Below are 6,686 nucleotides of genomic sequence, written 5' to 3' on the forward strand. Positions count from 1 at the left end.
TGGGATTTTTAATGATGTCAAAAGGAGGACTATTTTTCCTATTCAGAGCAGCAATGGTTTGTGTAGAAATTGAAAGTGAAAGTCGCTCAATCGTGTCCAACTCTTTGCTACCCCATAGACTATATAGTCCATGGAATTCTCCAGGCCAGAATACTGGAGTGGGTAGCCATTCCCTTCTCCAGGGGATCTTCCCAACCCAGGGATCAAACCCTGGTCTGCCTCATTGCAGATTCTTTACCAGCTGAGCCACAAGGGAAGCCCAAGAATACTGGAGTGGGTAGCCTTTCCCTTCTCCAGTGGATCTTCCTGACCCAGGAATTGAACCGGGGTCTCCTGCATTGCAGGCAGATTCTTTACCAACTGAGCGACCAGGGAAGCCTGGTTTGTAAAGTGAGGCCAAATCACACTCATCACAGGGACTCTGCATGTGGCCAGTGCAGATGGAATTAGACAGCAAAACACATGGTCCCTGAACTCCTCTACATCTTCAGTATCTATATTCCCTCTGTGAGGTCTCTTGAGGGAAACAGGAGCAATACAACCACTTAAAATGTGTTTAGAAAATGCTGAATAAACTTTTCTCAAAGTCTAAGAAAAACAGGAAGAATACTTTGAAATCAGAGGCTGTGTGCTTCATTAATTAAAACCTTAGGCTTTAGAGCGAGACTGACTGGATTTGCCTCTTTGTTGCCCTGCCTCCTGGTATATAACCTTCAGTAAATTCCATGAACTTTGTGCTTTAATTTCTTCATCTGTGAAATGTGGCTGTTTTGAGAATTAAATGAGCTAATATCTATAAGAGAATCAGTGCAGTTTCTGGCCCATGAAGTTTAACAAGGATGATGGTAATGATTATGATGATGGTAATGATCAGGGCTCAAAGCTGAGTTAAAGGAAGTCAGTTCTTAATGTATATATATTTTAAAGAAAATCCTCAACAGTGGGATCTATGCATTCCTAGGCCTCATTTACAGGTGGTACAACTGGCTGTATCACCTCCAGCAAACACCTCAAAACTCTTTGCCTTCTCTCACAGACACATTAGCTGTCAGGATGGGCAGTTCTGGGTACTGTAACAGGATGTGGGGTTGGCATCACTCAGAAATCTACAGGTGTGCCACTGGTCAGAGGGTGGCTCTCCTCTGTGCAGACACTTAGGAACCAAAGCTCCTTGTATGCTGTGTTCTGACAGCCTCTGAGGCATGACAGTTATCTGCATCAAAGTGACAACAAGGAAGAGAAAGCAAGAAGTCAGCAGATTTTTAAAAGCCAAGGCCTGGAGGTGACACGGGACATCCATTGTCTTTCCATTGGTCAGATCGAGTCCCATGTTCCCAGCTACACGTCAGTGGCTCCTTTGGGCTGTGGTTCCCCAGAGACATGAGGGGAGAACAACGTTCTCATAGATGGAGAGCTCTCCTTTCAAGAAAGGCAGAGGGACAGCGGTTGAATTGCAAGTAGGGGCCCCAGGCATCTCATTCTCGACTCAGTGGTTATAGAGGTGCAGAGTTGGCAGTGCCATCCTGGCATGAGCCCCGGAACAGAAGGTTGGTGTGTGTCCTCCAAAGTTAGGGGGCCAGACATTAGCACAAGACTGAGGCTACTTCTCACCCATGGTTTCATCAGCAGGAGCCTCACCAGAACAGACAATTCACGCAGTGTGTGGCAACCCTGGCTTTGAATACACAGGAAGAAAATGGAGTCAGGCTTCCAGCCCATTAGAGGGCCCACACAGGACCCCAAGGGTCTGAAAGAACTCCATAAAGTCAGAGAAGATACAGAGGCCTTCAGGCAGCTGCTGGTCCACCCAAAGGATGTCCCACTCAGAGAGGTGTTTGGAGATAGTGATGCCTGGATGTGGTTAACCCTCTTTGAAGGGACCCTTGGTTGAAGAGCAGGTCAGAAAGAAACTGAAGAGATTCTTTGAAAATTCATATACAACCTCTACTCAGAGGCCATCATGTTGGTGGAGACCCCAAGGAGTCAATTGGAGGGTTGTCTTCTCCTGTCAACAGGCAACCAGCTGTGCCAGACCCCTACCACTTTTCTATTTCTTCCTACATGACAGCAGCATCCAGTCCCATCACTTCATGGCAAATAGGTGGGGAAAAAATGGAAACAATAAAAGATTTTATTTTTTTGGCTCCAAAAAGGACTGTGACCACAGCTGCGAAGTTAAAAGACACTTGGAAGAAAAGCTTTGACAAACCTAGACACCGTATTAAAAAACAGAGACATCACTTTGCTGACAAAGGTCTGTCTAGTCAAAACTATGGCTTTTCCAGTAGTCATGTATGGATGTGAGAGTTGCACACTGAAGAACTGATGCTTTCAAACGGTAGTGTTGTAGAAGACTCTTGAGAGTCCCTTGGACTGTAAGGAGATCCAACCAGTCAATCCTAAGGGGAATCAGTCCTGAATATCCATTGGAACGACTGATGCTGAAGCTGAAACTCCAATACTTTGGCCACTGATGCAAAGAGCTGAGCATTGGAAAAGGTCCTGATGCTGGGAAGTATTGAAGGCAGTAGGAGAAGAAGGCAACAGAGGATGAGATGGTTGGATGGCATCACTGATTGAATGGACATGAGTTTGAGCAAACTCCTGGAGACAGTGAAAGACAGGGAAACCTGGGGTCCTGCAGTCCATGGGGTTGCAAAGAGTTGGACATGACTAAATGATTGAATAACAGTATGACAGCTCACAGGAGGAGGGGTGGGAGGAAGAAGAGAGCAGACCATGCCTCTTAGGAAGTAGAGGTCCCAAAAGGTAAAGATTAAGACTGAACCGCAGGGAAGGGAAAATATGAGAGCAGAACTTAAAATGAGGAGCAGTGAATGATGCTATTCTAATATCTGAAAGGGACCAGGAAACTATAAGGTTTTCCAGAAATAAGAAGCAACCAAAAAAAAAAAAAATCCCACAGTTTATGGTTAAATACAGTGACAGGAAAAAACAACAATCAAAACTCCCAATATGTCAAGTCCATCCCTCTTGAGACCAACCCATTTGGTGAACTGGTTTCCTAAACACATAGGTGTAGAGGCTGCAGGTGGGAAAGGAAATGCCATTTTCATTTTAGAATCTGTTTGCGTTACTGACTCACATGGGGCTCACCAATGGATCTGCCAGCATGCATTTACTGTGGGGAGGAGGTGGGGTGTGTGTCCTTAAGTTTTATGATTTTCAGAGCCTGAGAGGTCTTGATTTGGGCAAAGAGGGGAAGGGGCAAGTGGGGCAAGGAGCTTTAACTCTCCATCGAGGTGATGTTCAGAACCTTGGGGCTGCTGTGGTTGACAGAGAACTGCTCTGTGGAGCAGTGGGAACAACGGAGAATCTTGGGCATTTAAATATTTAGGGGGGATATTTTAGAACCCAGGGTTTCCTGGGAGAGAGACCAGGAGGTCAGCGAAAGGGCAGTGTTTGAGGATAATGGGAAATGAGGTTCTTTATGTTTAGAAATGCCTTTAATGCTGTTTTAATACTACTTTCATAGTAAATAATAATCATAAAAGGAGAGAAGTAAAAATCTTGGCACTGTGAACCAGAATTGCTTTCATGTTTTTCCTTAGAGGCCAAGTAAATTAAAAATCGGTTAACAATGATGAAAGCTCCCTCTCACCTCATTTCTGCTTTCCCTGCTGAATCCCGAGAATGCTTTCTGTTTTCTCATCTCCCCTCCATTCCATTCTCACTGGGTCCTCCCACTTCTGGCTCCTTTTCCCTTGAAGCAAGTCATGGTTAGGATTTCCTCTTGGTCTCCATTGTAATTTCAGAATCCTTCAGTAGTTTCAGAGGAAGACTATTAAAGTTTTAGATCTCCCTTCCTTGTTATATCCTGAAAAATTAGGACAAGAGAGCTGTTGTTACCTGAGGACCTCAAAATCAGGAGTGCATTGAAAGCAAATGATGAGTCTTGTGATTCTCAATGAAAGCCTGAGAAAGTAAATTTAGATGCCCAGGTACATTATGGGAGGAGCCAAACAGAATCTGATATAGGAATTTCAGGCAAGCATGAATTTTAACATCCCCAACTCACATCTGTTACACACACACACACACATGCACACACACTTAAGCACAGGGATTCAAGATGTATAGGTACTAAAAGAAGACTGAGCACTTCAAACTAGCCTGAGGACAGAGTTTAGGCTAAAAATGTAAACTCATTAAGTTTAGACCTTCCTAGAAACACTTCAGTGGCTAGTGACATAATTTTTCTCTAGTAGAAAATGAAGGATTTCTGTAGTTTTCAAGGTCCTACCAGGACCACCCACCCTCAGTGAGGTGAATAGGATTCTCCATCTTCATGGTACAGGCATCATTATAATCACAGGGATGGATTACAGAAGGTCACACTGTGAGCTTCTTGTAGATCCACTTGTGTGCTTGAATTGAGGAAGCTCTCAGGGATGTCAGCCAACCCAGCTGACTTCTGTCCAGTGTGGCGGGGGTGGGGTCCCCAGCATTGACAATGGCTGGGGAAGTGAAACTTTTAACCATGACTTCAGAGTGTGGGGAAAAGAAGTGAAAGAGGCAGGGATCAGGAGGAAACACTGACAGGCTTCTTCCCTCCATGGGGGCTAAATTAAACAGATATTGCCGAGCTCCGAGAATGACTTCACTTATCATAAATAACCTGAAATCCAGTAATTATAGAAAAGAGCTGTCTATAGAAAAGCTGCTGTTGTTGTGTGTTAAGGAGGGGGTCTTTGCTTAGAATATCTATTAATTTGAAAAAATGATTCAGTGTTTGTCTGTAGGAAGAGAGCTAATTGAACATAAAAAGTCTTTTATAAAAGTCCTTAGGAAAGAATTTAGCTTTAAGGTTAAAAACAAAGGAAAAATAATATATACATATTTTAAAAAGCCAATAGAAGCATTCATGAATCTGCATAAAAATTGACTTCCATAGAACTTAATGTAGTGTTTAAAATATAGACATGTGCACATTACTCCTTCCACTTCATGTGTATCAAGGCCGTTTTCCTACCTTAACCTTAAGTATGTTTGTAGCAGGTTCACTCCAGACCAGGACACAGGGGTGAGTATGGGCCTGATGTAGGGATGTGAAAGTGATTGGAAATCTGAGAGGATGTTTCTGCTAATTATATTCCTCATTGGTTTGTTAGAAACTGTTGGGATCTTGGGAAGGAAGATGCAGATGGACAGGTGGAAACTCCAGGTCCTGACAAAGTTAAACATTGTACTTTATGAGAGGTGATTGGTACTGTTAACCACATCTCCAAGAGAGCTAGCCACTCTCTTGGCAGTGCTGGAGCCAGGAGGGTCTCCCAGCTGTGGTCCCACCAGGTAGGACATCAAGATCGAGGGGCCTCTCTCCCATAGTTGGTGGAACTGAGCTCTGTATGCTGTATTTATTTTACATTCCCAACCTGACAAGTAACTCTCTTTTCCATAGGGGAATGGGAGCAGAGGGCTTAGGGAAAATCCCTCTTCATTGAAACCAGAACAGCTGTGAAAATGTGTTTCCCTCTCACAGTAATGACTCCTTAATCCCTCAGCCTTTCCCCTTCTACACTCTTGATGGCTGCAGCGTATGGTTCAAGGTGGCTTTGAGGGATTAGGTATCAAAAACTGAAGTTGTGTAATGCTGTGCAGTTGGTAGAATTGTTTTGTATGGTTTTGAATCCTAATGCTTTCGTTTGGGTCCTAGGCCCAGAGTATGCTGAAGGGCTTCGATATGTTAAGCTTATTACAAACTGACTAACTAGTAAAGAGTGCCGGCAAGTAAGTCACTAAGACCTCCAAACTTGACTTCAAATGGTTCAGTTCCCCAAACAAATCAATGACACTTGGTCTTGCCGTGCAGACGTTTGTTCAACTATATCAGTTACATCATTATTCAGAATTTTACGTCCCATATTTTATTCTAAACACAAATGAAATGTGTTTCTGAGTTCTTAGGGAAATGTTGTATTCTTATAAGATACAAACATTAAGATTCCTTCAGGCATTTCTGTTTCTGTTAAGCAACGTAAACCAAAACCAATGCGTGTATATATACACACATATGTGTGAGGAAACGCCCACACACACAGGCGGCTCACTGTATCATCTACTATGAGGACTGCTCAGGTTACATGTGTTCCAAGTTGAAGTTGTTTTAGTAAGGAATGCAATCAATGACAGATAAGAAAAAGCTATCTTCATGCCAAATCAACAAATTGTTTTCATAAAACCTGCAAGTCTTAGTTTTTAAAATGGCTTTGAAACATACAGGACTGCAGTGCAGATATGGTCGCTGTTCCTGCCTCATTCCCCACTGACTTCCGGTCAACAGTTTAAAAACAAAAGTAGCCAAGTCTTTCATGAAATCCTGTGACCCCAGAGTCTTAGCATTAAGTGATCTGGTGGTTGTTAAAAAAATGTCTTACCATTTTAAGGGGGCAAGTTCATTCTTGGCCAAGATCTGCGAGTATTTGCAGTGAACTTTGGAATAAAAGTGTGTATTTACTAGAAACATGGTACCGTGTTTCAGGGCTGCCCTGTAGGGGCTGATTCCTCTTCATGTCTAGAAAGGTGCAAGGGTGCCCTCTGGGGCCCTGGTGCAGAAGCTTTCCTCACGTTTTCTTGAATTATCTGGGCCCTCAAGCCAGGAACCACAAAGGCCCAAGGCAAGGCCTGAGTGGTGATAGGGGTTGCAGAATTGAAGGAAGGTTTGT

This window comes from Moschus berezovskii, chromosome 10 (assembly GCF_049115385.1).
Source record: "Moschus berezovskii isolate FMDL1 chromosome 10, NW_MosBer_1.0, whole genome shotgun sequence".
Lineage (NCBI taxonomy): Eukaryota > Metazoa > Chordata > Mammalia > Artiodactyla > Moschidae > Moschus > Moschus berezovskii.